The 27,157-nt window shown below is 39.5% G+C and overlaps 1 protein-coding gene and 1 non-coding gene across 3 annotated transcripts in view; one reads left to right on the top strand and one right to left on the bottom strand.

Annotated features, from left to right (window-relative positions):
- The window catches only part of ARL15 (ADP ribosylation factor like GTPase 15), a 486,820-nt gene that overhangs the window by 386,624 nt on the left and 73,039 nt on the right, over positions 1-27,157 (top strand). The window lies entirely within an intron of this gene.
- On the bottom strand, positions 3,275-3,383 carry LOC132538802 (U6 spliceosomal RNA). The gene has a single exon (XR_009550125.1). It is a non-coding gene; the product is annotated as a U6 spliceosomal RNA (small nuclear RNA).

The raw sequence follows: 27,157 nt of genomic DNA, 5'->3' as shown, positions 1-27,157 counted from the left end.
TGTCATCATTCAGTTCTTGGAGTATTAGCCAGTGTTGTGCCCTCTGCTTGCCTGCCTTGCTTTTATACACAGAGTTGAGGCTAGGAGTCACTTAGAAATGGCACTTATCCAGTTACTTTGACGCTCATTGGTTTGTCTCTATCCTTTACCATCTCACTACAATAGACCTTCTGTGCCGGAATTATGCCTCATTGCATTTCTGTACCCCGGTGCCTGTGGCATGGAATGTATTCAGATAATGCTTATTAATGGATGAATGAACTAAGGAATCAGGAAGCCAGTTTCTTGCCTCCTTAAGAGAATATTGATGATACAAGGACTAGATCTCGGACATCTGCTTCTTCTGTGTCTTGTCTTTCTCTCCCCCTCTCTGTCTCCTCCTCATCTCTCTCGATTTCTCTCTGTCCTGTCTGGCAACAACAACATCAATAATAATAATGACAACAATAATGACAACAAGGGCATCAAAATGGGAAAAATGGCCCCTAGGAGCGGTGGATTTGTAGTGCTAACCCTGAGCCCCAGCGATAACCCTGGAGGAAAATAAATAAATAAATAAAAGAAAGAGATGACCTCTTAATTTCCTCTTTCACCATTTTTATTGTTATAATACAGCCAGATAGTCTACACAGAGCCAAGATTTCAGGCCAAACAGCTGGACTGAGGTTCTTACATCTATCAGCGGTCTTAGGTCAGGTCAGTGTGTAATATAATACTCACACACCCACCTGGCGGTTGGTCCTGTGCATGGTTGTGTCTTATCTGACTTTGTTTGGTTCTTCCCTAGAGGAAGCACAGGGACACTTTCCCTTTAGTTTATTCAGTTTTCAGATTCTTTCTCAGTAGAACCCTTCACATCGCCACACCCCCAAACCTCTGTGTATCCCCATTGTCTTTCTGTTCCTCATGCTTGTTTTGTTTTGCTTGACCAGAGCACTGCTCAGCTCTGGTTTATGATAGTTCAGGGGGCATTGAACCTAGGATTTCAAAGCCCCAGGCGTGAGACTCTCTTTGCATAACCATTATGCTAACTCCATTGCCCTCCTCTGATAAGAGCAGCACATATTAAGGTTAGTATCATCTATGATATTGCCAGTCAGATATTAATAGCACATTATTGGGTGGTGATAACTTAGTAAGTCGGAAGGAGAGAGAAAAACAAGGGTAATGGGGAGAATAGGGAAAGTATCAATAACTGGAGTGACTAGATTTTAAAACAGAATGATCACTAGGGGGAGTCGGGCTGTAGCGCAGCGGGTTAAGCGCAGGTGGCGCAAAGCACAAGGACCGGCATAAGGATCCCGGTTCGAACCCCGGCTCCCCACCTGCAGGGGAGTCGCTTCACAGGCGGTGAAGCAGGTCTGCAGGTGTCTATCTTTCTCTCCTCCTCTCTGTCTTCTCCTCTTCTCTCCATTTCTCTCTGTCCTATCCAACAACGACGACAACAACAATAATAACTACAACAATAAAACAAGGGCAACAAAAGGGAATAAATAAATAAAATATTAAAAAAAAAGAATGATCACTAGGGCAAACTTCATCCTGAAGGGGGTTATTAGGGTAAAACCTTAAGAAGGATGAATGTGGAGAACCTGGAAAGATACCTCAGGGGCCAGGCAACGGTGCAGCGAGTTAAGGGCAGTTGTTACCATGCACAAGGACCCAAGATGAAGCCTTGGTCCCCACCAAGGGGGGACACTTCATGAGTGGTGAGGAAGATCTTCAGATGTATATCTTTTTCCATCCCTCTTCGTCTCCCCACCCTCTCTCAATTTATCTTTTTCTTATCCAATAAAATCAGGGTGTGGGGTGTGGGGGGGGGGGTAAAAACAGAAAAAAAAAAAAAAGCTGCCAGAAGCAGTGGATTCATTGTGCAATAAAACCCTGCAATAAACCTGATGAAATGAAAGAGAGAAAGGAAAAGAAAGAAAGAGAGAGAGAGAGAGAGAGAAAGGAAGAAAGGAAAAAGAAACCTCAGAGGCAGAGGGGCAGAACTTGCATGTCTGAGGTGGGAGCTAGGGGATCAAACCTGGATCCATATGCTGGCCCTTGTGCTTCACACCATGTGCGCTTAACCCGCCGTGCTACCTACTGCCCAACTCCCTTACTTATTTATTTTATTACTGGATAAAGACAGAGAGAAGTTGAGAGTGGAGAGGAAGAGAGAAAGAGAGAGACAGAGAGACACCTACAGCTCTACTTCACCACTCTTGAAGCTTTCCCCCTGCAGGTGGGGACTAGAGACTTGAACCTTGGTCCTTGTGCACTGTGTGCATTTAACCAGCAGCACTACCACCTGGCCCCTCCCACTGATTATCCCTTAAAGGAATTTTTTTTTGACAAATGGAAGTGTCCATTTGTCTAATCTTATTATTATTATTTTTTTCAAAGTAAACAATTTGACTGTGGCACTGGAAAAGCAATCAATCGAAGTTTATTCACAAAAACTGTAGTTCAGTTCGATACAGTTTCAAGATCAACAGGTGTTTTTGATACGACATTTTAAAGCAAGTTTCTATAGACTATAAATTTTCATATTCTGTTTATTTCCTGGACCTTTAAACCTAGATTTTAAAAAAAAAGTATTTATTCCCTTTTGTTGCCCTTGTTGTTTTTATTGTTGCTGTTGTTATTGATGTTGTCACTGTTGGATAGGACAGAGAGAGAGGAGGAGAGAAAGACAGACACCTGCAGACCTGCTTCACCACCTGTGAAGTGACTCCCCTGCAGTTGGGGAGCCGGGGATTCGAACCGAGATCCTTACCTCGGTCCTTGAGCTTTGCACCATGTGTGCTTAACCTGCTGCGCTACTGCCGACTCCCAAACCTAGATTTTTTTTTTTTTTTGTCACTCTGCTGAGCTTGTGAACTGCAAGTCTTTGGGCATCTCTGTCATTTTCTTCACAGTTAGTAATATTTTTGGTTCACTCATGCTTTTTCTGGTGCTATGTACCATCCAATATCACGGTTGCACAAACAAATGGAATCCAATCAAGTAACAGGCAATAAATATTTCTTGAAATGTTTGCTTCAGGTATTTTCAGGTTATCTCAAAGTGGCAATATTATAGCGAGAGAGAGAAATGCCAGGGAACTGTCAGTGAAATCTGATCTAGTAGAAAACAACTCCAAAGGAATTATCAACCCTCACGTAGCTTCCCTCCCTCCCTACTCCCTTTACATTAAGATCCTAATGTAATATCGGCATTAATTAGGGAAAGCCAACTCCCATTTTTTAACTTTTTATTTGAAATAGGTCACTATTTTTTTTCTCCCAAAAATATGGAATGCTTCACGAATCTGCACGTGTCATCCTGGAGCAGGGGCCATCCTAATCTTCTCCGTATCGTTCCAATTTTAGTATATGTGCTGCCGAAGCGAGCACAAAATAGGTTACTATTTTAATTTCCTGTTTTATGTTTCTACTTATATTTAAGAAAACACCTTGACCCATGATATCAACTAAAACTTAGTATTAAAGGGGCCGGGAGGTAGCTCACTGGTTAAGTGCACATGGCATGAAGCACAAGGACCTGCCCAAGGATCTGGGTTCAAGACTCAGGCTCCCCACTTGCAGGGGTGTTGCTTCAGAAGCAGTGAAGCAGGTCTGCAGGTGTCTATCCCTCTCTTCCCCCCCCCCCCCGTCTTCCCCTCCTATCTCAATTTCTCTCTGTCCTATACAATAACAACAACAAGGGCAACAAAATGGGAAAAATGGCTTCCAGGAGCAGTGGCTTTGTAGAATGTAACCTAAATGACTAGGATGTGTTAAATGACAAATACTATCTAGTTCAGTCTAACATGTGTACTTCTTTATGAGATAAGCATTGTAGATATTTGTACTAAGTCTCAGAAAGTCTAGGGGATGGGATGTGAACTCTGGTGGTGGGAACTGTATGGAATTGTACCACTGTTGTCTTACAATATTGTCAATCATTATTAAATCACTAATAGAAATTAAAAAAAAAAGAAAGTTTAAATCACTTGTTCAAAGTAACATAGTTGAGAAATGGCACAACTGGCACTTAGAAATCCAAATTTCCTAGCTCATAGTTTTCACTCTACTGTAATCTGCTTCTGAGGCACAAATTAATATTACCCCAATTGTGGTGGTATTGAATGTGAGTGAAAATAAGGGAACTATGCTTCTTACGAGGACAAGAAAGATTTTCACTGTGGTCAAATCACTCGGAAATTAGAAAATATGATTTGTGAGGATTTCTTTATCTAATTGCATTTGTAGCCAAGGAGTGACCTCTTTCTTTCCCTCTCTCTTTCTTTCTTTCTTTCTTTCTTTCTTTCTTTCTTTCTTTCTTTCATTTTAATTTTTATTTTCTAAAATGTATTTATACACACACACACACACACACACACACACACACACACACACGAGAATGATAACATCACCCCTCATGTGATGCTGGGGGCTGAACTCTGGACTTCATGCTTAAAAATTCTATTCTTTGTTCACTGTCATATTCTGGGCCATTGTTTTTTCTTTTAATTTAAAAACGATTGAAGAAAAGGTTAATCATTTACAAAACTAGAGAAAAGGTCATTTAGAATCCCATGACCCATCACCAGATCCAGTAACAATTTGTATTCTTATCCCATCGATACCCCTATACACTTTTTGACCACACTATGGATTATTCTGAGGCCAATCCCAAACATCGTGCTATAGGGCAGGGGAGATAGCATAATGGTTATGCAAAAAGACTCTCAGAGGTGGTGAAGCAGGTCTGCAGGTGTCTGTCTTTCTCTCCCCCTCTCTGTCTTCCCCTCCTCTCTTCATTTCTCTCTGTCCTATCTAACAACAATGACATCAATAACAACAACAATAATAACTACAACAGCAATAAAAAACAATAAGGGCAACAAAAGGGAAAATAAATATTAAAAAAAAGACTCTCATGCCTGAGGCTCCAAACATGATCATGTTATGTTATGTTATGTCATCCATAAATATTTTAATATGTATACTAAATAAACCCCTGTCCTTATTGGAACTTGATTCGGAGAAATGTAATTGGTGATAAGCAAATAACCATCAAACTTTGAGCAGGATCTATGCAAAGTTGTTTTTTTTTTTTTTTTTAATTTTTTATTTAAGAAAGGATTAGTGAACAAAGGCATAAGATAGGAGGGGTACAACTCCACACAATTCCCACCACCCAATCCCCATAACCCACCCTCTCCCATGATAGCCTTCCCATTCTCTAGCCCTCTGGGAGCATGGACCCAGGGTCGTTGAGGGTTGCAGAAGGTAGAGGGTCTGGCTTCTGTAATTGCTTCCCCGCTGAACATGGGCGTTGACTGGTCGGTCCATACTCCCAGTCTGCCTCTCTCTTTCCCTAGTAAGGTGTGTCGTGTCTCTGGGGAATCTGAGCTCCAGGACACATTGGTGGGGTCTTCAATCCAGGGAAGCCTAGCCAGCATCCTGGTGGCACCTGGAACCTGGTGATTGAAAAGAGAGTTAACATACATCTATGCAAAGTTTTTTAAAAATTTTTTTCTAAGAACTAAAAATTGCATGACATCAGTAAGAATTCAATTACTAAATATTCCCTTTCTAGCCTGTCGGTATCAGATACCAGTTGTAAGTGTGCCAAGGTAGGCATAAGGAGAGTTGTTATTGAGCATGTTGTTTAGAAAGTGTACATGTACCGAGCAGGAAATCTAACATATCATCCAACGCAAGTAATGAAAGACTGCCCTCTCTTTTTTCTATCAGTTCATATTATGTTTGTGTGCGGTTGCACTTTAAAGAAATACTTTTATGCAAATGAATCAAGTAGTTGCTCAGTAACTTCTGGATGTAGAACCTGGAAAAAACAGTATTGCTACAGAGACAGCATTTGTTGATTATGCATCTTTTTTGTGACTGTTCTTGCAATTCTTTTGTTGTCTAATTGGAAAACGGGTAGAATACTATCATTTTCCAGATAAAGTTCTTGGCAAGTTTTCTCTTTTTCAAACCCCAGAGGACAGTCTACAGCTCCATGAAAACATGAGTCAAATACATTACAAATTTCCCAAGGAGAATCAACATCTTTTCCAGCTGTTTGGATAGTCTGTCTAACATCTGACCAAAGCTCTCATCTCCTAGTATTGTTCTGGGCTTTTACACTTTGACTTTGATTTTTTTTTTTCAGTGTTATAATTTAAAAACCAAACTAATAAGGTTAGTTTTCCTCTTTTCTTTCTCTTTCTCTTTCTTTAAAGCTTTTTAACTCTTATCACTTACAAACATAACAATAATAATTTTTTAAAACACCAGCCAGAGAAGATTGTGTCCCTGTAGGTATTTCTATTTCTCTTTGACAGTGCAAAATTCCTTAATGCTATCAACCCTCCCCCCTTTCTCTCTTCCTCCCTAGATAATCTTTTTATTATTTATAGAGTAAAATATCTCCCAGCTATAACATCAAAAAAGAACTAAACTTGTTTTGATTGATTAATTTCAGGTTTGCTATTGTAAATGCCTTTTGGCACTAGCCAGAATGTGTTTCAATTTATTCAGAAGGAATGCATTTGTGATCATTCCAATTAATCCTTTGTCTGTTTTGTCTGGCATCTGTGTGAAACTAGTTATAATAACTTTAACGTTTGGCAAGCTGTACACTCAAATGCCCAAGGTGGGATGGGAAACTTTCAGGGCCCAATTAACAAAAAATCAACTTGTCCTCCAGTCTATCTACACAAAATCATCTGTTGCCTCAAGTTGTCTATATAACCGTTAATAACATTTGATTCATAGTTCAGGCAAGTAGGTGAAGTGAAACAACTGCGTCAATAAGAAGGTATTTCGGAATGAGCATGGAAGAGAGAGAACACTTCGACAAATAAATGAGAAGTGTGCACAAACACACGTGGGCTTATAAAGTTTGTAGTGGAGTAAAGAAGTGAGTCATTGAATTTTGGTCAGACTCTTACAAAGAGAAAACAATCTCGGTTTCAAATGTATAGTAGAAAATGCAGGTGACTTGGTAGTCGGGCGGTAGTGCAGTGGGTTAAGCGCACGTGCCGCAAAGCGCAAGGACCTGCAACAATCCTGGTTCGAGCCCCCAGGTCCCCACCTGCAGGGGAGTCGCTTCACAGGTTGTGAAGCAGGTCTGCAGGTGTCTATCTTTCTGTCCCCCTCTCTGTCTTCCCCTCCTCTCTCGATTTTTCTCTGTCCTATCCAACAACGGCGACATCAATAACAACAACAATCATAACTACAACAATAAAAAAATAAGGGCAACAAAAGGGAATAAATAAATATTAAAAAGGAAGAAAACTTGTACATGTGCAGAGGTTTGTGCTCATTCTGCCCAAGACCATTCCTTCATTCCCAACATGCAGTCAGTCACCTTTAAGTATGCCAAGAGAGTAACCATGATTTTGAAATATCAACTCTCAGATTCACATAATAAATACAAAACTCAACCTCATTTAGATGTTAAGTGTCTAACCTCATGTGCCCATCACAACTTCTCAAATCATCAAGTTATTTTAGCAATAAAGTGTTGTCGCATTTTTATTACTAAAACAAAATCTTTCATTTTCTTATTTCAAAATATTCTAGGCACTAGAAGAAAATTGCCAGCTCACAAAATTCAGAAATCATTACCCTACTGCATGCTATGTAGTGATTTTTTAGCTGTTTTCTGAATAATTATTTATTTATTCCCTTTTGCTGTCCTTGTTGTTTTATTGTTGTAGTTATTATTGTTGTTGTTGATGATGTCATCGTTGTTGGATAGGACAGAGAAAAATCGAGAGAGGAGGGGAAGACAGAGGGGGAGAGAAAGACAGACACCTGCAGACCTGCTTCACAACCTGTGAAGCGACTCCCCTGCAGGTGGGGAGCTGGGGGCTCGAACCGGGATCCTTATGCCAGTCCTTATGCTCTGCATCACGTGCGCTTAACCACTGCACTACTGCCGGACTCCCTAGCTGGGTTTTCTTTTTTTTTACATGCAAATTGAAAAGAAATATTTTTAAATATTAAGCATAAAAGGGATGACTTGGAAATAGTTACAGGCCTACTTTTATCTGCTTTATAATCATACCTGATTTATCAAAACATGTACCTAAATTAACTAATCTTTCTTGTTGCTTGAATTGCATTTGCTCCTGGCAGAATGTGCTGAAATCACTGTTGTCACATGTTTTTAATTTTTTGAAAATTCATCTTTCTAAGATAGACATGGAAAGAAAAACGAACTGCACAGAACACCATATTAAGAGAAAAGTAGTTGAAGTTCTGCCATGAATAGTTACCAAAAAAAAAAAAAAAGAAAGAAAGATTTATACCACTTGGCCTCATCTCCCTACCAAGGGAATTCAAATAGTTGAAAGCCTAATAGTGCTTATGTATGTATTTCAGGTTTTTAAAAACGATGCTGTGGTGGACAAGCGTGCCTATTATGTAAACATATAGTTACTAAAGACACTGGGTCATATGTGAGTGTTTTTTAAGATATCAAATGGACTCTCAGAACAAAAAAACAAAGCATGTTTAAATATTCTCTAGTTAAGAAATTTGCCTTGTGGTCTGGGAGATGGTGCAATGGATAAAGAATTGGACTCCCATGCATAAAGTCCTGAGTTCAATCCCCAGCAGCACAGGTACCAGAGTGATGTCTGGTTCTTTCTCTCTCTCTCTCTCCTCTTATCTTTCTCATTAGTAGATAAATAAAATCTTAAAAGCAAAACAAAACAAGAAAAACCTCAACGCTAGGTCCCCTTCATAGAGTATAAAAGAAGAAGTTTGCCTCTCAGGTCAATGGGTGGATATCATTCAGGCAGAATATGTTAAGTTTTGATATCTGGCTACTTCATTTTATATCTAATTTGTAAAGACAATAAGTGCATGTTTGATTTGCTGGGAAATTGTGTTATGTTTAAAAGTTGTCTTGGGCTGGAGAGATAGCGTACTAATTATGATTTGAAGAAAAATTAAAAAGAAAAAAACTTTCATGCCTGAGGCTTTCAGGCCCCAGGTCTCCTTACAGGTTTAATCCCAGACACCACCATAAACCAAAGCCAAGCAGTGCTCTCGTGCTGGAAAAACAACCACCAGCATAAGGTCTTAAACTAATTTCAGTGACAATGTTTTTGCATTCGGGTGTTGATTGGTTGGGGTATTTGTTTCCTTTTTACTTCTTTCTTCTTCTAAAAATCTGAAGGATGACATGGACAGCTGCTGCTGCTTCTTCTTTTTTTTTTTTTTTTTTTGGTCGAGTATCAATATTATGCTTCCCTTCTGATTGCCTAACTTTCCTCTACTGAAGAGATGAAATTAAAACCCTAACCTCAGCCTGATGTTCCCCACCTAGTCACTCAATCTCTCACTTTTCTAGTCACAGCCCAGCTTGCAAGCCTTGCTGACACAGACTATCTCTAATCACTCCTCTTTTCTTCACTCTTCCACTCCAGGAGGCTGAATTTCACCTCTCCCCAGTTCTCACCTCTGCACAAGGGTGGGTTTATTTACAGGGTTACTTTTTTAAAAAAGTTGTTTAATTATATTTATTTATTTATTTATTTATTTTCCCTTTTGTTGCCCTTGTTGTTTTTATTGTTGCTGTTGTTATTGATGCCGTCAAAAATGGAGAGAGGAGGGGAAGACAGAGAGGGAGAGAGAAAGACAGACACCTGCAGACCTGCTTCACCGCCTGGGAAGCGACTCCCCGGGTGGGGAGCCAGGGGATCAAACCGGGATCCTTGAGTTTTGCGCCACCTGCGCTTAACCCGCTGTGCTACCGCCCGACTCCCACAGGGTTACTTCTTTACCAAATTCTGTGGGTACTCACTGTATAAAAATATTTTTAAACTTTGTACTCTTTTTATCATTGTTCAGTTTCCACTCTGTGCCCCCATCAGGTTTTATTATTTGCAAAGAACCCTCTTTATGCTTCACCTGCACTGACTGTATGTTGATGTCCCCCAGGATTGTATCCCCTGGTTTCTCCTTCTTTATTTAATTGATTCTTTTTATTTTTTATTGAGGAAGTACTGTTTTACAAGCCTGTTGTTGTCCCAGGGATATGATTTCACAGCTTCCCAAAACTCCTACTTTTTAGCACTGGTTACATCTTATGTGACCATATGGCCTGGTCAGGAGTCAGCTTTTCATTTGTCACTTATTCTTTCAGTGCTTGAGGCCTTTTTCAGATAGGTAGATAGACAGATAGATTAACTATCCAAAGAGTTAATAACATACCAGTTTATATCCTTCCCCTAGGAAAATATGAATTTGTCTGTTTACCCCACACCCATGACAACAATCATTTCTTCATATTTTTAATCAATTGGATAAGTGAAAAATAGTATCCAAGTTCATTTACTCTTAATTTTAGACAAATTTCAGAAATATTTAGTTGAGTGGTTGCCAAACCCACAGTAGGTCAGAAGCAGGAAATTGGAAGAAGAAAGATGAGTTGCTATAGTCAAATCCATTGCAGCAGTGTGAAGTAATAGCAGACAGACTAACAGCGAAGAAGGATACAGGAAAACTGAAAAACCAGAAATAGAATCCCCAACTACACAGTGAATGGGCCATTTAATTCAAGGCCCAACAGCCCGACTTCCCCTCTGTGGTCTCTCAGCTTTCACCATGTTTCAACACAATGTCCCCCATCTCATTTTGAAATGCTACAAACAGTAAAACCTTGGCTTGGAGCAATAATTAATTGTCAACTGTTGTCAATCAGTTGCAGCTTGCTAAAATAATATTCTTTATTTATGATCTTCTAAAAACTAACGCCTTTGTAACACTTGCACTCTTAGTTTCAAAACATCACTTCTTCACTGTTTGTCCTTTGAGCCCTTATTTCATTTGCTAAGGCACATGCTAATTATATGCAAATTATACATATAGTCTAAGGAATCTTCTCATCCTAGAGAAAAAGAATGCTTGGGGCAGATATCATATCCAGCATTCAATTTTAAAATATTGCATGAAACCATCTTTATTAGTATCTTTCTTGACTAGGTTGCATGGATAGAAATTCAAGGAAGGTAGATCCCTAATAACTAGAACTTTCTAACTCTGTCAGATGTTTTACTAACTGTTAGACCTCACAGGAATCTTGGTGATCATCCATGTTATATATACTCCCATGTTTTATAGATAAAAAAATGAAGGGCTAGGGAGAGAGCATAATGGTTCTGCAAAGACTTTGATGCCTGATGCTCTGATGTCCCAGGTTCAACCCCTAGAACTAGAATAAGCCAGAACTAAGCAGTCTCTCTTTATCTCTTTCTCATTGGTAAATAAAATAGCGAAGAGAGCAAGAAAGTAAAAAAGGAAGGAGGGAAGGACGGAAGGAAAGAAAGAAAGTCAAAACCCTGAAGTAAGTGACTTACTAGGAGAAGTGGAATGGGACTATAACTCCAGCTATTTACTCGAAATTTTCATCCAGTGCTTTTCACTATTTTTTTTAAAAAGTCTCATAACAAGTTCTACATTACTAGAATAATTGGTCAGAATTCAGCTTTTAAGCATCAAAGATGCTGTAGAAAAGATTCCTTGATTAGAAGGAAGTGAGATTAGAGGACTGAAAATTCCTACTATTAAAAAAAAAATGCTGGGAGTAGGGCAGTAGAGCAGTGGGTTAAGTGCACGTGGCATGAAGTGCAAGGACCAATGTAAGGATCCCAGTTCAATCCCCTGGCTCCCCACCTACAGGGGAGTCGCTTCACAGGCGGTGAAGCAGGTCTGCAGGTGTCTATCTTTCTCTCCCCCTCTCTGTCTTCCCCTCCTCTCTCCATTTCTCTCTGTCCTATCTAACAACAATGGCATCAATAATAACTACAACAACAATAAAACAACAAGGGCAACAAAAGGGAAAATAAATAAATAAAACATAAAAAACCTAAAAGAAATGCTATTTTTGTTTTAGATATTTTAAAGTAATATAGAAATGGCTTTAGGCCTTTTTCTCAAGGGAAAAATCACTAATGAAAAATAAATATAAAAATAAAGTGACTTTATAGCAGAATTTTTAAAAAAAATTTTATTATCTTTATTTTTTGGATAGACAGCCAGAAATCGAGAGGGAAAGGGTAGACAGAGAGAGACAGAGAGACACCCGCGGCCCAACTTCACCACTTGTGAAGTTTTCCTCCAGAATTCTGAGTCACTAGAGTCACCATATGCCAGAACAGAACCATAATCCTCCCACACACACACAAATTCTCTCTCTCTCTCTCTCTCTCTCTCTTTTCTTTCTGTCTTTCTGATGGAAATAAGTCATGTTCAGAAAAGAAAAAAATAACGCCTGGTGGAGTAACTAAATTGGATATGTGCTGCTTTGGCTTGGCACGACCCAGGCTCCAGCCCAGCCTCCACTGCATTGAAGAAAGCTTCAGTCCCGTAGTCTCTTTCACTCTTTCTCTCTGCCTCACTGCCCTCTATCAATGGGAATATTATTAACAATACTAACAATACTGGAAAATAGGTCAGCTAGTAGAGTACAGGACTGGCAGTCTGAGGCTCTCAGTCTGACACACAGTACTGTATGTACCAGAGAGTGATGCTTTGACAGCTCTCTCTCTCTTTCCCTCTTGCTCCCTATCTCTGTCTCTCGGGTGAAATTGTCTCTTGAAATAAATAAAATACTTTATAAATGGAATTAAATAAGGAAAATCGTATCCTGAGGAACCTAATAAAGCATGAACCGATGATACTTTAGGAGATGACGCTGCGAGTAGCGGAACAGACTTTCATGCACTGGGCCCCAGAGGTTTAGTCCCTGGCACTCCCAGAAGCCAGAGCTGAGCAGTGCTCTAGGAAGGAGAAAATTAGAAACAAAAGCAAAAACCCAAACTATCCAGTGGACCGGCAACATAGCTCCTTGGGAAGGTGCCTCGAGACTATCTAGTGAGTCGTGAATGAAACCATGAGACCTTGGTTTGAACCTAACCCCTACTTCACTGAAAGAAACTTTGGTGCTGTGATAAACTCTCTCTCTCTCTCCCTCTCCCTCCCCCTCCCCCTCCCCCTCCCCCTCCCCCTCTCTCTCTCTCCCTCTCTTCCCCTCCCTCTCCCTCTCTCTCTCCCTTTCCCTCTCCCCCTCTCCCTTTCCTTCTCCTTCTCCCTCTCTCTCTCTCCCTCTCTCCCTCTCCCTCTCCCTCTCTCTCTCTATCTCTTTCTTTTCCTCTCTCTCTCTCCCCATCTCTCTCTCTTTCTCTCATCCAAGATCAATAAAAATCCCAGCAAATATAAACTAGAGAAACGCGACATTTTCATTGAGAAGATAAAATTTCAATAATGTACTTGATATTTACAAAAGATGTTAAACATTCAAGTTTAAATTTTAGAATTAATTTTTATAGTCTTAAATTGTCCTTTTTGATAACTTCTTTTCCATAGATTTACAAAATTGAGGGCAGGAATCTAAATCTTGCCTCTCTTGTCAGAAGATCCTAAGTTTCTTTATGGAAAACCACTAGTTTTTCATCCAAAGCAGAGGTTCACTTCAGTTGTTCAGCTGTAGAATAAGGATTTCAAGATGTATTTTCACCATGCCAAAGTCTGCAAAAGTCTTGGAAAGCCAAAACTATAATGTGGAAATCTGACAAACTTGCACTGTGATTGCTTCTTTGGTGACAATGGTTTTCATCCGAGGGTGGGGATGAATGTGCTAATTAGATAGTGGATTTCTATTCTTAGACATGTTTTTTTTTTTTTGCATTTCTATTGTCTTTTTTTCCTTTACATTCTTTAGGGAATCTTTATCCTTCCTATTTTTCAGACCGACTGTCAACATGGGGATAAGAGTGGCTATAGACAGATAGTTGCCCTGATGCTAAGAAACACTTCCTAAGTGCCAGTCACTGGCCTACATGGATTTTTTTTGGTATATTATCTTATTCAAAGCACTGAAACACTGAGTAATTTGTTTAAAGTCACACAATTTATACAGAAGCTAAGATGTAAGATTATAGACCTCAGTGTTTTTGAGCTCTTGACTTAGTAGCTCTTGTAATCACTACCTTCTACTGTTGCTCCTCCTTGATAGATATCCACAGAATAGTTATTGTCACACTTCAGTTTTTTCCTTAACACGATTGTATATTATCTTGACCTCTGACCCAATTTAATTGTGCCAAGGCTAAAGAAATGATGAGTTTTTTTTTTTACATCATCTAACATGAACACTTAGGTAAATCATTTCATTACTCTTACAGAGAATAACATACCTTTTATACGTATTTTTGATTTGTGCTTACAGATCAAAAATTACTGTTTTTGTTTCTTAATTAGAGACCAGAGTACTGCTCAGCTCTGGCTTATGGTGGTGCTGGGGATTGAACCTGAGACCTCAAGAGCTCTCAGAGAGAAGGCATGAGAGTCTTTTCCATAACCATTATGCTATCTCCCTAGCCCACTAGTTTTTCCTTCCTTCCTTCCTTCCTTCCTTCCTTCCTTCCTTCCTTCCTTCCTTCCTTCCTTCATTTCCCTCTCTCTCTCTCCCCCTTTCTTTCTCTCTCTCTCTCCCTTTCTTTCTTTCTTTCTTTCTTTCTTTCTTCCTTCCTTCCTTCCTTTCTTTTTTTACCAGAGCACTGTTCAGCTCTGGCTTATCTGGTGGTACAGAGGATTGAAAAATGGGACTTTGGAGCCTCAGTCATGAGAGTCTGTTTGCACAACCATTAAGCTGTCTACCCTCCACCCTACTAATGTTTTTTACTCTTTGTCTTTAATTGGGGGTTACAGTTTACAGTACAGTCTTTGACACACAGACACAACCTCTCATTTCCCCTTGATAGGTATCTGGGAGACACTACCCCAACCTAGGGCTCCATCCCTTCTGACACACCAGGATGCCACTGTGCCTTACCCCACTCCCTCCTTCCCCAGAGTCCTTTGCTTTGGTGCAATACGCCACACCTAGTCCAGGTTTGCTTTTAAAGATTTTTATAAGCTGATTCAGATAGATTCCTCAAAATGAAACTTAATGGCTTAAAAACTGACACACACAGTATATTCTAGTATGGTTCCAATTATGGATTGTAGGCTGGCCTCCAGCTTCCAGAATAATTCTTATGAAAGATTCAATAGCTGTTATTAAGGATTCTTTTCTCAGTGAGTTAATACTTGGTACCATGGAGTTCCGAACACATTCTATTATAGTAAATGGTAATTATTTATATAAATCATGTAGCCCCAAAGACTGGACACCTAGAATAGAGTGTACAAAAAGTAAAGTTTACTTTTTTTTATCAGAGCTTTCAATTTCAAACTTCTTTGGATTAAAAGTATTATGAATATCATGATCCCCAGCTACTTTAGGGGGAATTGGTAATGTCTATTAATTGTAACTGTGTATTCCTGTTGACCTGATACCCTCACCGGTAATTTTCCTCAGAGACTGATGTCTAAGAGTACACCAACCACTATGTACAACATGTAATGCATTGCTGATAGTAGTAGCAAACTGTGAGCGACCTACATATCCATGGGGAGGGTAACTGCTTAAATAAACCACATAACTCTGGTCAGTGAAACACCATATGGCCTCTGGAAGGAAGAATACTCCATGTCTATGTGCTGCTGTTCAAAGATTTTGAGGATAAACTAATCAAAAGACCCGAGTTTCCGAAGTCTGAACAGCATGAGTCGGTTTGTGTATGTTTTCCCAAAGATACACACACAGTAAATTAACACATAAACACAGTCTTCTGAAAGATCAGAGGTAGCAGAAGGATTTATTTTTATGGAAGCATACATAGAAATAATATATTGAATTGAGAGTAATCCTGCAGAGTGGGATGGAATAGTGCTCTCATGAGGCCTTTATCTTCCTATTTCATGTTTGTCTTACTGTTAGAATTTTCTAAATCTGTCATGTATTTCCTTCTTTTAAAATTTAACTTTTAGTATAGTCATTTGGAGGATGGGATTACACACACTATTTCCCCCTGAATTTCTGTGCAATCAATACATGAAACTAGTAAATGTTGTTTAAGCTATAATAAAATGAATGAAAATAACTTTTCTTGTTTTTTAAGATTACATTCAGTCTTTGAGGATATAATGATTTCCAATGTCTGCGACTCTATTTAATATTTTCCATAGCCTAGACAGTATATGAAAAACATTTCAAGCATGCCCAAACTATGTATTTTTATCTAGAAGCAATTATCTTACTGCCTGACTGTCTTTGATATTCCCCAGTCCGTGACTGGCAGTAGCTGGAGAACAAGCACAGGACAGATGTTCAAAGCCCTAACATTTTAAACATATGATACAAGGACAAGATAGGACAAGATACAGAGACTCCCAGCAAGAATATGCCAGAGGCAGGGCAGGGGGGAAGATTGTCTGAGATTGTGCGCCTGATAGAGAACACATCTGCTGGGCTCAAAGACCGGGTTTGAGCCCCTCACAGTAAATGGAGGCAGCAGGCAAGAGGGAAAGCTTCATGAGTAGTGAAGCAGTGCTGTAGTATATCTCCTCCCCCCCCCCTGTCTTTCACCCTCTCTGTCTCTCAGCTTGTCTAGAAAGTAAAAGTTTAATAGGAGCAGTAGAATAGAATAAGCAGGAAACTCCAGGGAAAACTACTAGAAAAATGGTGATGATGATGATGATGACGACAACAACAAGCCTATTGTAGTCCCTGCAATAATGGTACCTTGGAAAAAAATAGGTAGCCTCAAGATCTCAGCCCTAGTATTCCAGAAATGTGATCTGACGTCTCTTATTATGTGATTCTAAGGAAGAGGCCTGCGACCAAGCCTCAGCTCTGCCACCAGCCCTGTAACCTTGGACCAGTCACTTAACCCTCACTCCACAGAAAAATCGAGTCACCATTTATCTCGGGAATGAAACAGATCTGACACACTGGTATTTATGATTCAAGTTCAGCCTTGTTCAAGTTCAGACATGTTCACCAAAATGTCTTGCATGCTTTGTCTTTTCTGTGCAAAACATAATTGAACAAAAAGAGGCTAACCTTGAACTGAATTTTCTTGTCAAAAGAGAAGAGGAGGGGAGACAAGGTGTCTGGTTCATTAGCAATTCTAAATTCTGTCCTTAGATTGTAAGTGCTTGAGAAATCTTTGTGTACCCATCTCATTTTTTAGACTGCAAAATGCTTGCACTGAAGTAGGTTGACTATTGTGTTGACCCAAAACTATCATCCAGGATCCCAATAAGTCACTATTAAGGATATATTGTTTCATTGTCTTTTTTTTTTTTTTTAATAGGACAGAGAATTTGAGAGGGAAAAGGGGAGATGGAGACACTTGCAGCACGGCTACTTTGCTTGTGAAGCTCTCCCCTATAGGTGCGGGGCTTGAACCCAGGTCTTTGCACATGGTATCAAATGCACTTAACCAGGTGCACCACTGTCTAGTCCCTCAGTCTACTCTTTTAAATTTTATTTTGGGGCCAGGTGGTGGCACACCTGGTTAAGTGCACACATTACAATGCACAACGACGACCCAGGTTCAAGCCCCTGGTCCCCACCTGCAGGGGGAAGCTTCACAGGCAGCAAAGCAGGGCTGCAGGTGTCTCTCTGATGCTCTGCCTCCTTCTCAGTTTCTGTCTCTATCCGATAGTAAATAAATAAAAATATCTCTAGAAATTTTACTTTAATGGGAAGAGAAAGAGAGAGAGACGCCCCAGAGCACTGATCAACTATGGCTTATAGTGGGGCTGGGGACTGAACCTGGAATCTCAGAGCCTCAGGCATGAGAGTCTTTTGAATAACCATTACACTGTGTCCCCAGCCCCGCCTCCATTTACCGTCTCCCCAATTAACTCTTTAAAGCAGTCTTTCTGAACCTATTTGCAGTTGTCTAAGGTGGAGAATAATGCCAATTTTAGTCTTCTGGCTTTCAAACTTGAATCTCTATTCTAGTCCTTTTCACTTGAACTGTAGAGTCATCTATCCATCTTTGCACTTAACATCTCTACTAATGAATTCACTCAGCAGATATATACCAGGCACAGTTTTTGGGCACAGAGCATGCGGTAATGATCAGAACAATCCACATTCCTGCCCTCCTGGAACTCTGATGCCAGTAGAGAAACTTGATAATCAAGACGAAGTGCAATGTATCATATATGATGTGAGAGCTGCTGAGGCAAAGGAGAAGTGCAAGGGAGAGGGTGTTGTGAGGGAGAAAGAAGAATGTGATTTTTAGAACAGCCTGAACATGAAAGGCCTCACAGACGTGGGAACAGACAGCTGAGCAAAGATGGAAGAGAGTCAATGGACAGAGTTCTTGGTGATAGGAATACCACATACAAAGGCACCAAGGCAGAGCTGTACTCCTGTGGCTAGTGCCAGAGGAAGAGGGGCAAAACATTAACCCAGGCTGCCAGCTCATCTCTCTTGGTTACTCGACCGTCTGCGGATCAGGAACTGGGAGATTTCTGTGGTCAGCAGATAGCTCACCAGGTCCAGTGTGTGCCTTCTTACGTGTCCAACCCTTTTTAGAGCTCCAGCACCACATAGCAGGTGGTGTGACACCAGAGGAAGCTTCAGTGCTCTGCCATCTCTTTCTCTGTGTGTGTCTCTGTGTTACGTCCCCACGTAACATAGGAAGTGTTTCTGAGGGGGTTATAGAGCCTCTTCTCCCACGACAAAAATTTGCGTGATACATCGACAGCTGTCTGAGTTATACATCTCGAGTTGTTAATTTTGTGAATCCCCTAGCCAATACAGTTATTTGAAAATGAAAGTAAATACTTAAAGTCACTTGATCTTCTGTCTAGATGATCTCTTTATTGTTGAAAGTGGCATATTTAATTCTTCATCTATCATAAAATGGGTCTGTTTTTCCCCTTAATCCTGTCTGTGTCTACTTCATACATTTTGTTTGGAACATAACTTTCTTTATAATTGTTATATCTTTCCAATAAATTTAATTCAGCAGATGCTTTTTTTCCCTAATAGTTTTATTATTACCACTGGTTCCTTCCGGCTCTTGGAGAAATGAGAGAAATCGCTCTACTCTTTTAGAATTTAAAATAAGAGTCATACCAATAATGGAGGATGCGAAAGACCTTGTGTAGAGCAGAGGAATCTCTGAAGTATCTGAAACTAGAATGTCTTGGATTTTGAAAATAGGAAAGTGTCTGTGCATAAGGTTTACAAAAAGTCCAGTGCCATCTCATAACTTCATTTGAACCTGGAAAAAGAAAACCTAGTAAATAACACATTAAAGCATAAGTTTCTCACATAGTAAGAAGTATTGCTGTGGCTTTCTGAATGAACAGACTCCATATTCTGATGGGTCAGATTTCCGTATATGTCTAATGGTGGCCATGTTTATTAATGATCTAGCTAGATGAGGAAATGTTACACTATGTGAGATACTGGCTTTGCTGTCATATTTCCTTGGGTAATATTTCCTCTCCCAGAGGTCGGAGTCACTTCACAGGTGGTGAAGCAGGTCTGCAGGTGTCTTATCTTTCTCTCCCCCCTCTGTCTTCCCCTCCTCTTTCCGTTTCTCTCGGACGTATCCAATGACAACGACAATAATGATAACTATAGCAATAAAATAACAAGGGTAACAAAAGAGAATAAATAAATAAATATATATTTTTAAAATCCCTACTGGTTCATGCTCAAAGCTCCTTAACCAGCAATAGCACTGTTTACAACTATAGCTAGTTAGAATACTGTGCAATAAATTGTCTAATGAGAGTTTCACTCAATATACTCTGCACTTCAAGGACTATCATGTTTATTAGAATGAACTGAATTTAGCGGACTAGGATCTAGCTTATCCAGTAGAGTGCATGCTTCCCCACACATGAGGACCCAGTTCAAGTCTCCAGCTGCCTCATGGGAGCACTCTGCAAAGGGGAAACTTCACAAGTTGTGGAGAAGTGCTATAGTGTTCTTGTTCTCTCTGTGTCTCTGGCTTCAAAAAAATAAAAAAGGAAAAGGAAAAAGAGTGCACCAGTAGTGGTAAAGTTCTGTTAGTGTGAAGCTCCCGCAAAAAAATCCTGGTGGCAAAGATAAGCAAACAAACAAAAATCCACCTGACTTTATACACCTAATATATGAACACGTGTTAAATCTCTATTAGCTCTCTACTCAGTAGTATAATCCCTCATATTTATACATTCTACTGTATTATTTTCCTTAATTTCCGTGAGGTAGGTAGCATCTCCCTTGTATTGCAAATAAGTAACTGAGACTCAGACAAGTTGATTATCTCACATGGGATCATGGAACCCAGTAGTTAGCAAGATGAGGGCTCCAGTCAATCCCTAATTTTTTTAAAAAAAATTTATACTTGTTTATTTATTTATTTTCCTTTTTGTTGCCCTTGTTTTTTATTATTGTTGTAGTTATTGTTGTTGTTATTGATGCTATTGTTGTTGGATAGGACAGAGAGAAATGGAGAGAGGAAGGGAAGACAGAGAGGGGGGAGAGAAAGACAGATACCTGCAGACCTGCTTCACCGCCTGTGAAGTGACTCCTCTGCAGGTGGGGAGCCGGGGCTGGAACCGGGATCCTTAGTCGGTCCATGCACTTAGCGCCACCTGCGCTTGACCCACTGTGCTACCGCCCGACTCCCCAATCCCTAATTTGTATTCCCTTCCACAGCTGCACCTCTTAAAAATGATCCATCTCGACATCCATATAAATACTTACAAACATTATGTCATTTTTCTCAACTAGTATATCTTACTATGCTGACTGTTTTGTGACTGAGGAGATGTGTAACAAAATGTAAATTCACAAGCCAGGCAACAGCAGTTTTATATTCCCTGTCCTTTGAAATTTTTGTCCTTTGCAAAGCAGGAACATAATTCTATAACAATAAATAAACGTTTTCCTGTTGTCATCTAAACGGTCTTCTCACACACTTAGCAAACCTAAAGTTGTAAATTTTTCTTCTTCCTTACACGATGGTACCACAACGCTGCTTCTTAGTCTAATGTTTTATCATCTAACACCTAATAATTAAAAATTCATTACTAGTTTCATCTTTCTCAGGATTTAAAAGTGCTTGGAGTTTTTTTTTTTTTTTTTTGCCTTCTTAAGTAAAAAATATATATATATCACAGTAAAATTAGATATGTATTTCCCTCAGGAGGAGATAAAGATTGTAATTTTGAAAATAAACCTCTACCAACTTTAAGCCAATAAAAAAAACCCCTTTCATGATGACTTTTTCATATTCTTCTTTTTTTAATGCAATAATAAAACCAGAGGATGTCATTTAAAACAAGCCCAGAGCACTTCTTGTACCTAAACTAAAAATTATTTTTGTGACCTTAGACATAGCAATGGATCTTGCTATTTATTATAAAACTAGCATGAGAAGTAACCTTTTCAATCATGTAAAAATTTAAACACAGAACTCTCTCTCTCTCTCTCTCTCTCTCTCTCTCTCTCTCTCTCTCTCTTAGTCTGATTCTCCTTTCAGTTTTCAAACTTGTAGTACAGTTTTTTTTAACAAAATACTGTTGTTATCATGGTCAGAACTCAAAGGCATTATGTTGAGTGAGACAAACCAGAAAGAGAAAGACCAATACTGAATGATATCACTTATAGGTGCAACTTCACAACAAAGAGCAGGAGGCCGGCCAGGTAGTGAACAGCACAAGAACCCAGGTTCTTGATGGACCTGCTAGGGAGGGGAGTGGGGGGAGCTGCATCTGTGGTGAAGCAAGTACTTGTAGGTGTCTCTTTGTCTTTCTCTCTTCCTATCTTCCTCTCCCCTCTCAATTCCTCTCTGTTTTATCAAATAAAGAGAAAAGGAAAGGAGAGGAGGGGATGGGGACGGGGAAGGAAAAAAAAATGGCTGCCCAGAACAGTGGACTCATTATGCAAGCACCAAACTCTAGTGATAACCGTGATGGCAATTGTAAAAAAAAGAACAAAGAACAGTAAGGGAAAACATAAAGTGAACTTGGACTGGGTGTGGCGTATTGCACCAAAACAAAAGACTGGAAGAAGCTAAGGGATAGGATGAAGGGACATCCAGGACCTTGGGTGTGTCCTAGACACCAATCAAGGGAAGATAAGAGGCTGCTCCTATGTGTGAAAGGCTGTACTGTAAACTATTAACCCCCCCAAAAAAATAAGAATAAGCACAAAAGTGCAAAGAAAATATAAAAATAGAATTCCATTCTTTTTTGTTCTGAGATTAATTATAGAGTGCTATTGCTATGTACATGTGTGTCTTATTTCCTAAACCAGGAATTTACTGATCATTAAAAGATGCTTTATTATATGTATAAAACACTATTGTTTTGCTCAAGAAATTTCAATCATCGTTCTCAAAGCATGAAGTTGAAATGAAATTCTAAGTACTTATAACTGAAGTCTTAGAAAATGATAAAATCATAATACATACTGAGACAGTTTAGATGGAGAACCAACTGTCTGCAGCACTCAAAAGACAAAGATCCATGAAATCACAATCATTTCATCCAAGTGTCCATATATTTATCTACTTACTGATATTTTTTCTTTTCTTTTCTTTTCTTTTTTTTTTTTTTTGGATAAGACCAAGAGAAATTGAGAGAGGAAGGGAAAACAGAGAGGGAATAAGAAAGATAGACACCTGCAGACCTGCTTCACTACTGTGAAGCGGCCCCACTGGAGGTGGGGAGTCCCTAGCTCAAACTGGGATCCTTGCGCCTGTCCTTGTGCTTTGTACTATGTGCACTTAACCCGTGTACCACTGCCTGGAATGAGGGTTTTTTTTATCTCTTTTTTTTTTTTATGAGGTTTTCTATAAAGCTATCCTTACATTATTTAGATGAGTGCTTTTTTTTTTTTTTTAAACACATGGCTTATGGACTTGTTCTAATCCGTAAGATGTTTGCACCTGTAGACAGCAAAATAGATATAGAAATTGGCAGTAAGTAGTTAAGAAACAAGTAGCAATTCAGAACTGTAGAAATATACAACACTTGTCCCCGGTCCCCACCTGCAGGGGGAAAATCTTCACGCGTGGTGAAGCAGGGCTGCAGGTGTCTCTCTGTGTCTCTCTCCTTCTCTATCTCCCCCTTCCCTCATGATTTCTCGCTATCTCTATCCAATAAGTAAATGAAGATAATAAAAATTTAAAAAGAAAGAATGAAACATCCAATATTTTGAAAACATAGCTCAATCCATGATGGATTAAAGAACAAGTGCTCAACTAGCTCAAGGTCTGCAAAGTTTTTCTACAAAGAGTCAGGTCAGAATTACATTAGACATTTTAGACCATACTCACTGTCCCCACCACCCAACTCTGGGCAATAGATAATATGTGAACCAATGAGCTTGATTATATGCCAATAAAACTTTATTCGTGGACATGAAATTTGGGTTCTGTCTCATTTTCACATGTCACAAAATGCTACTATTTTAACTTTCCTCCTAACTATCCAAAAGTATGCTAGTTATTCCTAGTCCTGCAGAGCATTCAAAAATAGGCAGAGGGGTCAGATTTGGCCCTGGCACACAGTTTGCTGATGCCTGAGCTTGATCACTTTACTTACCCTCTATTCTTCAAGAACAGACACGGTCCTTTCCTGGTCTTAGTATTTCCCAGTCTTTAGGATTTAAACTGCACCTACTCCCACTCCACAGTTTTTCCAGGAATACCTTAGCATGTTTGTAATGCCTATAACTGATTGAATAAAATTCAGAAGAAGCAACGCTGAGGGAAAAAGTTTTAAGATGTCTTATGACCTGCTGGTTTATATAAACCTTGTTTTTTGAAAGTGAGAAGGAAAGATACAATGTTTTACATTAATTTCCCAGTAAAGAAATTAAAAATAAAAAAAAGAAAGGAGGGAAGGAACTAAGCAATAAGAAAACTGGAATGAATGATCTCTTTATCAGAGTGCTAAGTATTTGTAGTTGATTTTTTTTTAATTTGTTATCTGGATCCCATACAACAGAGGGAGAGATGAAATCCTGCTTCATGATTATCCTGAGATAGAGAAGGGGTTTGTTCTTTTTGTTTTGTTTTGTTTTTTGCCTCCAGGGTTCTTGCTGGGGCTCAGTGCCTGCACCATGAATCCACTGCTCCTGGAGGCCATTCCCCCCCCCCCCATTTTGTTCCCCTTGTTGTTGTAGCCTTGTGGTTATTATTATTGTTGATGATGTTGTTTGTTGTTGAATAGGACAGTAGGACAGAGAGGAATCAAAAGAGAAGGGGAAGACGGGGAGAGAAAGATCTGACAGTGTCCACATGGGGGGAAAAGGAAGGAAGGAAGGAAGGAAGGAAGGAAGGAAGGAAGGAAGGAAGGAAGGAAGGAAAGCCATGAGTAACTTATAACTTATGTGGGTTCAGGATCCAAAATAGCAAATTGCTTTTGTTCCCCCATTCTGTCTTGGGTCCCTTTGCTTTCATAAAGTTGACAAGAAAGCAGCACATTGTTGCAGTTGCTCTCACAGTTGACCAACCAACCACCATGAGCCCATTGTATGTTTTCTCTCAGAAACCTTTATCTAGCTTATTAGAAGTTCTCACTCGCTAGAGAAATACATACTTCAAAATATATGTATTTATTTACTTAGGATGGAACCAAAGCATCACTGTAGCACATGCTTTGTTGTAAGTTGGACTTGGGGTTTCATGCTTGCAAGTCCGATGCTTTATCCCTGGCATTACTTCAGGCAGCGAAAAGATGGAATTATTTATTAATTATAGAGACAGAAGAAGTAGAGAACCAGAGTATCACTTTGGCACATGCAGGGTACCAAAAGGATCAAACTTCTATCAAACATATGCTTACAAAGTCTAGCACTGTAGCTGGGGAGAAAGCATAAAGGGTTTGCAGAAGACTTGCCTGCCTGATGCTCCCAGTTTCAAACCCTAGCACTAACATAAGCCAGAGCTGAAGAGTATTCTTTCTCTCTGTGTCTCTGTGTCTCTCATTAAAATAAATAAATGGCTAGCGCTCTATCCGCTGTACCGCCTCCAAGCCCTACATAGTTTTACATAACTGAGTGCAACATAAATTTGATTTGGTCGGCCTTCCATGGAGCCAGGCTTTCTGAGTACTAAGGTTTTAGTCGTTCACTTTTCAGTTTCATGTAGTACCATCTTCCACCTCACTTAAAGTCTGCCCCAGCGGCGGTACTCTAGATAAAGCATTGGATTTTCAAAAATAATTAAAACTGGCCATCAAATACCTCTGTGCAAACTAAGCCAAATTAATCTGTGCACCTGTCAACACCGAGCAAAGGCATTTACCTTCCTTTTAAAAACTGTACTCATTTTAATTACAGAGAGTTAGAGATCAGAATGCCACATCTCTGCCTTACAGTGGTGCCAGAGGTTGAGGTTGGAGCTACTGGCATTAGGTCTGGAATCAGGTCTGCAAAACCACTCTGCTATCACCAGCTCTATCCTTCCTTATTATTCTTTTGTTGATCTTTTCCTTTTGAGTTATGTTTGACACATAATGTTATCTTAGTTTCAGGTATACAATACAATGCATAGATGCCTGCAGACACCATGAAATGGTCATTAAAATAAGTCCAGTTACCCTCCTTATCTTGTAAAACCACAAATTCTTTTTCTTGTGATGAAAACCTCCAAAATCCACTCTCCTGGCAACTTTGAAGTCTGTGCTAGAGCTTCATTTGTTAGTCTGTAGTCCTGAACTTAAGTTTATCTTTCTTTCACTCAACATATGCAGCAACTTTTTGGAAAGAAAATGACTTGGAGTATTTCAAACTTGGGGAAGTCTTTCATCAGGTTGATTAAGTTCACTGTTTTGAGTTATTATGATAGAATCTCCTGTCAGAGAATATGTTCTTTTTAAAAATATAAGAGGTAAACTTTTGTACACATGCCATGGTATTCTGGGAAAAAGTCAAACCCTCAAAAAGAAAAAAAAAGTGAGAATTATGAAACAAACCAGTTTTCAAGGAGACATATCCTTGGACTATGAGTAAGTCCATTAATACTATATTCTGAGAAAAGTGAGTTTGATCAGATGCATGCTCTCCCCCATGCAAGCATTCTCAGTAGGGGAAAAAAACAAAACTGTCTCCTGGTATTTGAAAGCAAACTGTAAAAGTTGGTTCCTTGATTCTTGATTGGATTAGAAATCCTACTGTACTATATAGATCCATAAAAGATCAACTTCCTATCTGCATATTTTAAGATAGACAATAGGAGATTCACTCAAAAATAAAAGTCAGCTAGTTGCACTTTCTACATAACAACAGTGTCATATCCTTTATTATTTGAGTGTATCCTTAGATTTCTGTAGAGATGTATGTTGAATGAGTACTGGTCAAATTAGCAGTCCTTAAATAGCGTGAAGTGGGGCAATTGTTAGAAACCTAGAACCTCCTTCTCCCCCTTCCATTGCCCCTTGCCCTTCTCCTCCCATCCTCTTTTTCTGCCTCCAGGGTTAATGCTGGGGCTTGGTGTCAGCACTGTGAATCCACTACTCCAGGCAGCCATTTTTTTTTTTACATCTTAATGAACAGGACAGGGAGATGTTGAGAGAGGAGGGGGAGATAGAGAAGGAGAGAGAAAGAGACACCTGCAGACTTATTTTGCAGCTTGTGAGGCATCCCCCCTGGAGGTGGGGAGCAGGAACTGGAACCCGGATTTTTGCAGGATCCTTGCACTTAATACTGTGTGCGATTAACCGGGTGTGCCACCGCTCAGCCTCCCCAATCTAGAACCTTCTTCTGTATTCAGTGGGAATTAAATTGTTTTTGTGTGTTCTGTGGTCTATTTGTCGATCTAATTCAAGTACCTTCTATGTGGCAGGCCTTTTGTAACTTCTTTTTAAAAAAAAAAAAAAATTCCCCTTTATTGGGGGACTAATGTTTTACAGTCACCAGTAAATACAATAGTTTGTACATGCCTTTTGTAACTTCTATTTTATTTTATTTGTTTATTTTTTCAATCAGCTCTGGCTTATGGTGGTGCAGGGGATTGAACCTGGGACGTTGGAGCTGCAGGCATAAGAGTCTCTTTGCATAACCATTATGCTATCTACCACTATCCACTTCTACTTTATTTTAGCAAGGCATTTTTAAAAGTATGCAAGTTTGTTTTGAGGGGGTTGGATTTGGGGGAGAGTTGTGTATGTTATTTTGTTATTTTGTTTGTTTTGGGGTAGTAAGGTGTTTATTACAAATTGGTTTTGTTCACTGAGTGCTAATTCTTTGGGACCCTCAATTTGGAGAGGACAGGAATTTTGAAGGACCATTTTAGAATCAA

The sequence above is a fragment of the Erinaceus europaeus genome, chromosome 5 (assembly GCF_950295315.1).
Source record: "Erinaceus europaeus chromosome 5, mEriEur2.1, whole genome shotgun sequence".
Classification (NCBI taxonomy): Eukaryota; Metazoa; Chordata; class Mammalia; order Eulipotyphla; family Erinaceidae; genus Erinaceus; species Erinaceus europaeus.
The sequence above is the reverse complement of the archived record's forward strand: the minus strand, read 5'-3'. Positions and strand labels throughout refer to the sequence as shown.